This window comes from Myotis nattereri (genome assembly GCF_964212035.1).
Source record: "Myotis nattereri genome assembly, chromosome: 2".
NCBI lineage: Eukaryota > Metazoa > Chordata > Mammalia > Chiroptera > Vespertilionidae > Myotis > Myotis nattereri.
The window spans coordinates 73,506,880-73,517,583 of NC_138076.1; the positions used below are offsets into that span (position 1 = coordinate 73,506,880).

Consider the following 10,704-nt stretch of genomic DNA (forward strand, 5'->3'; position numbering starts at 1 on the left):
GAGAGAGAGACAGGGGGAAAGAAAGAAACATCAATTTGTTGTTCCACTCATCTATACATTCCTTGGTTGATTCTTGTATGTGCCCTGACCGGATATCAAACCAGTAACCTTGACATACTGGGATGATGCTCTAACGCAGGGGTCCTCAAACTACGGCCCGCGGGCCACATGCAAATACAAATAATGTATTTGTTCCCGTTTTGTTTTTTTACTTCAAAGTAAGATATGTGCAGTGTGCATAGGAATTTGTTCATAGTTTTTTTTTTTAAACTATAGTCCGGCCCTCCAACGGTCTGAGGGACAGTGAACTGGCCCCCTGTTTAAAAAGTTTGAGGACCCCTGCCAAGCCAGGGCCTCTCTAGTTTATCTTAAAAACCCATTCCCCTTCTAAATTTTTTTTTACAACAGACCCTAATGGTCCATTATATCCAGAGTAAAAATGAAGCCAAGAATAAGCCTTCCAGTGCTATAAAGAAAGAAATGAAATACAAAATTTACGGTCTATATTAAAATAGTATGAGTCTCCATATCCTGTCAAATGTACTTTAGGCTACTTACACCATATAACAAAACTAAGTGATAGATATTTTCATACTTATTTTGCCACCAAAGAAATGGAGATTCATAGAGGCTATAAACAACTTGTCCAAATTCATACACCTAGTAAATGATAATAGAATTTAAACCATGCATTTTTTTAAAATAAAGGCCCATATAAATTAGTCCCTTATTTTATAGGTAAAGAAGATGCAACTGGAAGAAAAAGGTCAACAGCTGATTTGTAATTTTTGCTCCTGCCTCAAGGACAGCTGAGGATTTTTTTTACATATGTGCATTTATTGATTGCTGGGAATACAGCCTGAGAATACATGACATGCATTTGGGGGAAGAAATTAACCAAATCTGAAACAAAGCCATTCAATAAGCCTACTGAGAGCTAATAAGGTAGTATAGATTAGATCTGAAGGCACAGTGGGGACGACTGTCTCTTACAGTTGCCATTAAGATTCTGGCTGCAAATTCTTTGGAACGTATTTTATTCTTACTTATTTAGGAACTACCAGAAAGAGGGAAGATCAGTCTGCCTTTAGCTTAAATTAATGCTAGGAAGGATGCTATTCATTGGATTACTGGAAAAAAATTTGTTATTCAAATTAAGGCAATTCCATTTTTACAAATTCTTTCATATCAATTTGTATATCTCAGAATTATAAGCAGCTACACAGATTTAGAAATGATTAATAACTGATGCAAGAGACTATTCATTTGATTCCAGTGTCTATTGTTGATTTATACTCTGTTCTAATACTAGAAAAATTTTATACCATAGTGCCAATCTTCCCAAGATGTTTGTTTAACTCACTGATGTGGAGAGCGGCCACAGTGTTTGAACAGGGCACAGTCCTAATGAGAGGGCAGTCCTCTCATTGCCACGTGCAAGTCCCAGCTTGGAGGGCAGAGCCCTCCCAGCACAATTATAGCCAACAGCTGTAGCTGTAAGCTTGAACCTATGGTCCAAACACGTGGCCCCATATGTCTGAGTAATGTGGGCTTGATAGAGTTCAGGTACCTGTAATTGAGTAGGATTGAAACCCACGAGAATGTTGTAAACATCTTGACCATGCCCTTACTTTTCCTTGTGGAATCTGGCTATAAAATAAAGACACGGCTTGTAGTCCGTGGCGCTGTCTCTCTCCACCGAGAGGGCAGTGTCCCACCGAGACCCACTTTCTTCTCTTGTCTGTCTTTTTTCTAATCCTTCACTGCCCCCACTCATGTCACTGAACCTGGCTGAGCCGGTGCAGCACATAAGGCGCCCTGGGGCTGAGTATGCCATGGCCGTTCCAGACCGCCACACACTGATACAAATAAATGATACAAATTAAGGAATTTTAGTTATACTTAAAAGGACAGAAAGTTTAACTTGAATATCTTAGACCATAATTTTAAAATATTATTACATATATATATGGCACAAAGATTATAACCTACAATTAGACAGAATGCTGAAATGTATTCATAACAGCAGAGTTACATCCCAAATTTTGTAATGGATATTTTTTCTTAAAATGACAACATCAATGTTACTTTACATTTCGGTGTTTTGGATTGCTTTTTGTGGTAGCCGGAATAGAAAACAAAAAGAGAAAACAGAACCAGGTATATCCCTATGGAATAAAAAATGGAAGATCTTAGCATTTAGTTCTTCTTAAAGAGAAAGTCTGTTGCTCCCATGAACTGTGTTCTCACCTTAGTGCTTCAGGAGAGATCAGTTATGGCTTGGAGCGCTGGACAAAGTGAGGATATAAGCATACATCTCGGATGTGATAGGTATTCAGAGTCCAGGTTATGAATTGTTCCAAGCCCAAGCCATATCCTCCACATGGGGACAGGTACCATATTTTCTCTGATCTGTGTAACAATAATAATGTTTGCGGTCAATTCCTTCCCTTTTATAACCTGCCTGAATTTCTTCACTATCCCAAATATGCACTGAGCCTCCCACAATCTCACCAACATTGGCATCAGCACACTGACAGACTGGGTAAGGTGGAATCCTCAGGACATCACTGCATACAGAAAGATCACTACAGGAAATCGACACAGCAAGATGGGCTCATTAATGGTGTCTGTCAAAGTCTCTCAGGAGCTTCTGGGATATCCTCTCCAAATTTATAGAAGTTCCATCTCCATTCTTTATATTGTGTTCTTTTAGCCACACAATAGCAGCTGAATAGTTCATCTGCTTGAAAGGTAGTTTGCGGGTCTTGGAAGTCTGGGTTGAGGTCATATACTAATCTTGCCACAGGTGGTTTCAAGACTCTACCTACCACATCACAAACTAGTTCATCAAAGGTCAGGAAAGGGCATTCTGCCTCCACATGAGTGTATTCAGCCAGGTGCCTTCATGTTCTGCAATGCACTACAAAAAGCATCTCCCAGAGCTGGAATGCAGGTCTCCAGGTTCAACTGAGAGGACTGAGTTAAAAAAAAAAATGCCTCTTCCCCAATAGTTGAGCTTGAAGAGTGTAGCACCACCTTCTACTCGTGTTAGCACTAACGTGGGAGGAATAACTTCACAGATATCAAATAAGTTATCTCTAAAGCACCTGATAACACAGAAGGTGCTTTCAGGATTTTGGATATGTCTTCTCCTCAGATCATCATATGTCTGTTGTTGAGCTGGACATCAATGTCAGACTCTTCATTGGTCAAGTTATCAACTCCTCTGGCAGGAGCCATCCTGATCAGTCCCCAGAAGTCACAACTCAGCTCATGGTCCCTAGGAGCCTGCCTGCCCTTTGGGGTAAGGTTTAGCATTCCATACACTGCAACACTACTCTCAGTGGGCAAGACTACTCCATTGTAACACTGACACAAATCATCTGACAAGACACACTGAAGTACCCTGTACCATCCCGCAACACCAGAAACTCAATTACTTCCTTGGCTCTGCAGTGTGTGGACCCAGCCAAACACCTTTATTCTTTGGCCTCTCTACCCTTCTAATGAATGAATCTTCACACATTTGGCTCAGGAAGATGTGGATCATTTTTAATGGTAATCTCCCTTGCTTCTTCCAGGTTCTTTTCTCTTTTCAAATTGTCTTCTGCCTCTTGCTTTTCCTGGAATTCACTTTGCATTTGTTCCCTGTGCCACATCTTCTTAGTGTTTTTCATCTGAGATTTAGAAATAACATCCCAACTCTAATTTTCTTTTTGTGAACCTATGTAAATAGTAGGAAATCATTCTTTTCCCACTGTCATCAAAGCCTTTAGACCTACTTAGAAAGGTTTCTCCTTGGTTCCATCACCCATAGCATCATTTCCCTCTTCATCTGAGATGTATAGCTCTGCCAATACCACCCCATGGTAGCTCTGGTTAGCTCCAGGGACATTGTCTCTCCACATGCTGCCCCGTTGTCATGCAACATGCACCAACAGCTGCCTCAGCTCCAATATTGCATCATATATCACAGCAGAGGATTTTATCCTTGACTGAATCTTCCTTGTTGAAGAGACCTCAGAGCTGGGGCTTTCCTGAACTGCAATGGTCTGCACTCATCCAATCTTGTCTTTTGTGACCACGTGCATCACAGTGAGGAGTACGTAGGACATCTGCAAGCTGTGCCTTAAAGATACCAAGACCTTCATTAGATTGTTGCCATGCATGCTACACTGTTGCCTATTCTGTATCCTTTATTAAAGCTACGCAAATGGGGTGGTGGGTAAAGCCCAAGGTATTCTGTGAGTTTGATTGTAAATATGGGCCAATATCATGCTGCTGGTTGAATGCAGTGTATTTTGAGAGGCCAAAGAGGCTAATTTGGTCCCATAGCTGGTTCATTGCTGAACCTTGATGAATACATGTCCTCATGCCTCATAATTCAATGTGCTCTCCACTACATTATTATATTTTAAAATATGTTTTTATTTTTTTAAAGGGAGAGATATATAAATGAGAGGGAACCATTGATTGGCTGCCTTCTGCATGCCCCCTACTAGGAATTTAGTTCCCATCTCGGGCATGTGCCCTGACTAAAAATCAAACCAGCAACCTCTCCAAGCTCAGGATGATGCTCAACCAACTGAGCCACCCCATCCAGGGCTCCATTACATTACTACAGTAACCTCCAATAATTTCATAGTAGCAAAAATATGCAGTTTTACTGAGATATAATATACATCCATTTCCTACTCAATTACCTTCATGACCTATGTCAAGTCATACAACTTTTCATACAGATTTCACAAAATATTCTATAATGGACATACCATTGCCTTCTTCCTGACCTCCCATATATGTATCTTCTATATGAGGCATCTGGACACTTAACTATATTCTGCCTTATGTTGTTCTCTAACTGTCACTTCTCCTCCTCCCCTTGAAGTCTTCAAGGACAAGAAATATAACTCATACTTCTTTAATAACTTTGAAAAGTGCCTAGCTCAGTATTTGACATTTACCAAGTATTCAGTAGGGTATTATTGAATGAGTGGAACACTATCAAGATTTTTAAACTTGGAATGGAATATGTTCAGACATCCATAATTTAAAAAACATTTTCAGTTTAAACATAGATGATATAGCGGGTCTAATTAAACTGAATTCTTATTAGAAAGGTTACCAAGTTGGAACACTTAACACTGAGAAGAAAGGTCCTGGTACATCCATTAAACAAACTATTAAATACATAAGGGAGCTAAAAAGTAGGGTCTTTTTCATCATAAGTTTATTTCCAAGACACATTAATTTTAAATCACTAAACTCAGTTTAAGATAAAGTTTAAAGTCTGTTGTTGTTATTTTCCAAAATATTGTATCATTTTCTTCCCTAGTTTGTGGAGTGGAGCCAAAGTCAACAAGTTTTTTCTTTGGCAATTTACAACACAACTCATCCTTATATGACAAACTGTCTTTTTTTAAGGTTAATTCAAATACTAACCTTATTGCATTAATTATAGTAAGGCATAGAAACAGTCTTAACAATTAAAAACATACTGCTTATAAAGTTATTTAAGTACTTTTTAATGGAATTGAATTTCTAGAAGAGTGCCAACTAAAAAATCATCCTCTAAACATTTCTCAGACTCTAATTTTGCAAATAATATTTGCTGATTTTATTAGTATGTAAATTTTTTTGCATGCAAACCTCAAAGGTATTAAATTGAGTCTGCAGAATTCTTTTTAATTATTTCTAGATAGGTCACTCTTTAGAGAGTTATCTATGCAGACATTATAAAGATTGGGGTGCATTTGATATCAAAAAGGAAACATGGATGAAGTTTTATTTCTACTTTGGGCCATAGGACACCCCCTCTGTGGGGAATAGAGCTGTCCAAGCTGTCCACAATCATTATTTCAAATTTGGTTGTCTTTACAGATAAATCTCATCCTAAGACTTTTTTTTATTGTTTTCTATTACAGTTTTCATTCAATATTATTTTGTACTAGTTTCAGGTGTATAATTATATACTTAACAAAGTATTGCCCAATATTTCCAGTATCCACCTGGCACCAAACTTAATTATTACAATATTACTAACAATATCCCCCATGCAGTAATTTACATCTATCTCTGTGCCTATTTTGTTACCAATTTGTATTCTTAATCCTTACAGTTTTTTGTTTTTTTTAAAAAAAACAACTATTGTTGAAAGTGTTACATATGTCCTTTTTTACCCCATTGACCCCTTCTAGCCCACCTCCACCCTCATCCCCAGGCCTTCACTACCCTATTGTCTGTGTAAATGGGTTATGCATATATGCATACAAGTTCTTTGATCTCTTCCTACCCACCCACCCCCTCCTTTCCTCTAAGATTCCCAGTCTCTTCCAGACTTCTATGTCACTGGGTCTATTTTGTTTATCCGTTTATTTTGTTCATTAGATTCCACATATGAGTGAGATCATGTGATACTTGTCTTTCTCTGACTGGCTTATTTTGCTTAGCATAATACTCTCCAGATCCCTCCATGCTGTCTCAAAGAGTAAGAGATCCTTATTTTTTACTGCTGCATAGTATTCCATGGTGTAAATGTACCATAGCTTTTTTATCCATTTATCTACTGATGGGCACTTGGGCTATTTCAAGATCTTAGCTATTGTAAATTGCACTGCTATGAACATAGGGGTGCATGCATTCTTTCTGATTGGTTTCAGGTCTCTTAGAATATATTCCTAGAAGTGGGATTACTGGGTTAAATGGCAGTTACATATTTAATTTTTTTAAGAAACTCCATACTGTTTTCCATAATAGCTGCACCAAACTGCATTCCCACCATCAGTGTATTAAGGCTCCCTTTTCTCCACATTCTCACCAGCACTTGTCATTTGTTGATTTGTTGATGGCAGCCATTCTGATAGGTGCGAGGTGATACCTCATTGTTGTTTTAATTTGCATTTCTCTGATAATCATTGACTTTGAGAAAACCTTAAAGATTTCACCAAAAAACTACTAGATTTAATAAATTAACTTGGTAATGTAGCAGGATACAAAATTAAAACCCAGACACCAATGGAATTTTTATACATCAATAATGAATTCTCAGAAAGAGAAACTAAAAAAAAAAAAAATCCATTTACCATTACAACAAAAAACTAAGATACCTACGAACAGACTTAACCAAGGAGATAAAAGACTTGTACTTAGAAAACTACAGGACATTAAAAAAAGAGATAGAGGAAGACATAAGCAAGTAGAAGAATATAGCATATTCATGGAGTGGAAGAATTAAAATCATTAAAATGCCCATACTACCCAAAGCAATCTACAGATTCAATGCAATTCATATTAAAATACCAATGGCATATTTCACAGATCTAGAACAAATACTCCAAAAATGTATATGGAACCAAAAAAGAACCCGAATAACCACAGCAATCTTGAGAAAGAAGAACAAAGTTGAGAGATCACCATACCAGATATCAAGCTATATTACAAAGCCATTATAAACAAAACTGCCTGGTACTGGCACAAGAACAGGCATATAGCTCAATGGAACAGAACAGAGACCCCAGAAATAGACCCAAGCCATTGCACTCAATTAATATTTGACAAAGGAGGCAAGAACATACAATGGAGTCAAGACAGTCTCTTCAATAAATGATGTTAGGAAAATTGGACAGATACATGCAAAAAAATGAAACTAGACCACTAACTTACACCATACAAAAGAATAAACTAAAAATGGATAAAAGACTTAAATATAAGACATGAAACCATAAAAATCCTAGAAGAACCCATAGGCAGCAAAATCTCAACATCTCTTACAGCAATAATAGAGGCCCGGTGCATGTATTCATGTACCCGTGGGGGCCCTCAGCCTGGCCTGCAGGATCAGGCCGAAACTGGCTCTCTGACATCCCCTGAGGGGTCCTGGATTGCGAGAGGGCACAGGCCAGGCTGAGGGACCCCACTCCCACTGGTGCACGATCGGGGCCAGGGAGGGACATGGGAGATTTGCCAGCAGGGGAAGGGCCACAGGAGGGCTCCAGGGTGTGTCCGGCCTGTCTCGCTCAATCCAGATCAGCTGGACCCCAGCAGCAAGTTAACCTACCTGTCAGAGCATCTGCCCCCTGGTGGTCAGTGCACATCATAGCAACTGGTCAACCAGTCAACTGTCTGTCTCCTGGTGGTCAGTGCACATCATAGCTAGCAGTTGAGTGGCCTTAGCATATCATTAACATATTACGCTTTGACTGGTTGAATGGATAACTGGATGACCGGACACTTAGCATATTAGCATATTAGGCTTGTATTATATAGGATCCTTGTGGATGCATCTCTTAAGGAGAAAATAAATAAATGGGACTACTTCAAATCAATAGGTTTTTTAAAAGCACCTCTCATTGATACCGGAGAGGTGTTACTGGACAGCCCCGAGTCAGTGAGAGAGGGCTGTCGCCAACCTCAATCCTTGTCTTCTCGTGTAAATGAATTTATATGAGAGACCTTGATTGTGCTGAATAAAGCCAATTTATTAAAGCATTTATCTTTACTAAAGAAGCAAAGCAAGCAAACCTATACATCTGGCTTACAAAGTACAGATGGGCTCTCAGCTAATCTGAAGACCAAGTTGGGTGGGAGTCCGAGGTGTTGTACACCCACCTGTCTATAGGCTTCAAAATTCCTCTGCTGAATATTTGGTACAGATTAATTCTTAAGGTCCCTTTTTACTTTCCAGAATTCATGAGAAGCACCTGGCAACTTTCTCTTGCCAAGCCCTGAGACTGCTGGCTGGGGAAGATAATGGCTTGTTATTTACAAACTGGCTGCAAATTGCCCACACTGTTGGGCCTTGTTTTAACTTTCCTGTCTCAGTTTCCCTATTCCACTTGCCCTGGAATTTTCCTAGTTCCTTACTGCCCTGTAATAGGTTGGACACCTTAAACATACACAATGTTATATGTCAATTATATCTCAATAAAACTGGGAAAATAAACATTTTTAAATGGCCCAGAATTGCCACCCTTAGCTCAAAAAGAAGTAAAGCTTTAGGAGACCTGCCTTCTTTTCTGACAAACAGCATGTCTGTTCCAAACACCCTGTATTTCCTACTACACACAGCCTTTCTGGACAGTATTCTACAAACAAGTGCCATGAAGCATTCATTGAGACCCATGTGAATAAACAGTCTTGTCTTCCCTCATATAAGCTATTATACTTTCTGGCATTTTAAAATTCATACTATGGCTGCAATAGTTACATATACATTTAAAAATTTGTATTACAGATTTATTATATAGGAGGCACTCTGATAATACCCTTCAATGTTTATAGTAGGGGCAGACTTTTAAAAAAGGAACACTGGAAAATATCACATCCTTGTGCTGAAAACAATCACACAAAAATTGTTACATGCAATTGCTACACTTAATCTCAGTGAGTTGAGTGTCTTTGTCTAGCGTTATATTGTCAGATAAACCACAGTAACTGCCTTATAGTAAATTCTCAATAAAATCTATTGGCTCAATAATAGCAGTATTAATTGAAGCACACATAATGTATCAAGCTATATCAGCAGAGCAACATACCAGGTGCTGTTTTTTTAATCAGGTGCTTTAAAAATATCAACTGTATCATCACAAAAACTCTATGGCATAGATATTATTCTTATCCTATCTAAAAATAGACAAACATGGTAATTGACCTTACCTTTGCTACGCCTCCCATTGGCTAATCAGCACGACATGCAAATTAACTGCCAACAAAGATGGCGGCTAATTTGCATACTGCAGGCAGGGCGGGACACTGGGAGCCACCATCCAGGCCCCTGTGTGCGACCCCAGGAGCCGCCGGAAAGCCAGGCCGCAGGCAAGGAGGCTCCCCGGGACCCAGGAGCCTGTTGGCCAGGTCTGTAGGCAAGCAGTGATCAAGCTATGAGGGGGAGGGTGGGGGGTGGAAGGAGCTACAGGAGCAGCTCTGGCCGGAGATTGAAGACTCCCGCTGGAGCAAGGAGCCAAGAGCTGCTTGGGGGCTCAGGCCTGTGGGAAAGCAGGCACTGTGAGCTGGTGATCCCAATGGCCTGATAGTCCGGCAGTGGAGACGGTGTTGGGACTGGGGACTGGCGAGCGGGCAGAACATGGCCCTGATTGGGCCGGCTGCTATGACGCCCACTGTAGCCAGCAAACCACCTGATCAGCAGCCCCTCCCCACTGCCGGCCTTCCCCTGATCAGACTCTCCCATCCTGATCAAGAGCAGGGCGCACAGAGCCTGGACCCTTCCTGCCAGCCCACAGTCCCTGGGGTTGAGAATTCTGATGGCCCTGCCCAGAGAGCAGAGGTGCCTGAGGGGCAGGGACAGGGACCACAGGCATCCAGGGAGCACTGCAGAGTTGGCGATGAGAGGAGAGGGCCTGTGAAGGGGGAGAAGGTGAAGCCAGTGGACATCATCCCAGAATCCAGCCCTTCCCCTCCAGAGGCAGCAGGACCTAAACCCAGAACCCCAGCCCGAATTGGAAGAGCCTGAGGGAGCTTCAGGAAGCTCTACGCAAAGCTGCACATTGAGAACGAGAGACTTCGTGAGGCCCTGACCCAGACCACGCTGTGGCTGGAGCAGCTCAAGGTGGAGCTGGAGCGCACCATGCAGAGGCAAGAGCGCTTTGCAGAGAGGCCGGCCCTCCTGGAGATGGCGAGATTTGAGTGCAGGGCCCTGGAGTGCAAGGCCGCTGAACTGGAAGAGGAGCTGAAGGGCCTGTCCAA

At 40.8% G+C, this 10,704-nt stretch overlaps 1 pseudogene across 1 annotated transcript; it reads right to left on the reverse strand.

Moving 5' to 3' along the window:
• Positions 1–2,273: 2,273 nt before the first annotated feature.
• LOC308514222 (asparagine--tRNA ligase, cytoplasmic-like) lies at positions 2,274–3,898 on the reverse strand (annotated as a pseudogene). Its single transcript has one exon. The product of its transcript is annotated as an asparagine--tRNA ligase, cytoplasmic-like (transcript).
• Positions 3,899–10,704: the final 6,806 nt, after the last annotated feature.